Source organism: Lycium barbarum, chromosome 4, assembly GCF_019175385.1.
Source record: "Lycium barbarum isolate Lr01 chromosome 4, ASM1917538v2, whole genome shotgun sequence".
NCBI classification, from domain to species: domain Eukaryota; kingdom Viridiplantae; phylum Streptophyta; class Magnoliopsida; order Solanales; family Solanaceae; genus Lycium; species Lycium barbarum.
In genome coordinates this window covers 81,002,560-81,002,847 of record NC_083340.1, presented here as the reverse complement: position 1 = coordinate 81,002,847, position 288 = coordinate 81,002,560, and positions in this window count along the sequence as shown.

Below are 288 nucleotides of genomic sequence, written 5' to 3'. Positions count from 1 at the left end.
CAACTAGAAAGAGATTCTTTAACCAGAAAGAATTCGGTTCAGATGTAGGATACCTATCCAGAAGTTTTCGCAACTCAATCATAGATGATGGAATCATCAAAGATTCAACATTTTGTTCGTTCGGGTTTGATTGTGTCGTAGCTCTATAATTCGGATTAAGTTTATCGTTGGATGAACTGCATTGCTGATATTGATCCCAAAAAAAAGACGGTAGGTACAGCTAGGCCGTGAACAGCCAACCATCGTACTGTAAAAATTGGATAGGTTCGATCTATAGTCATTAGGGCC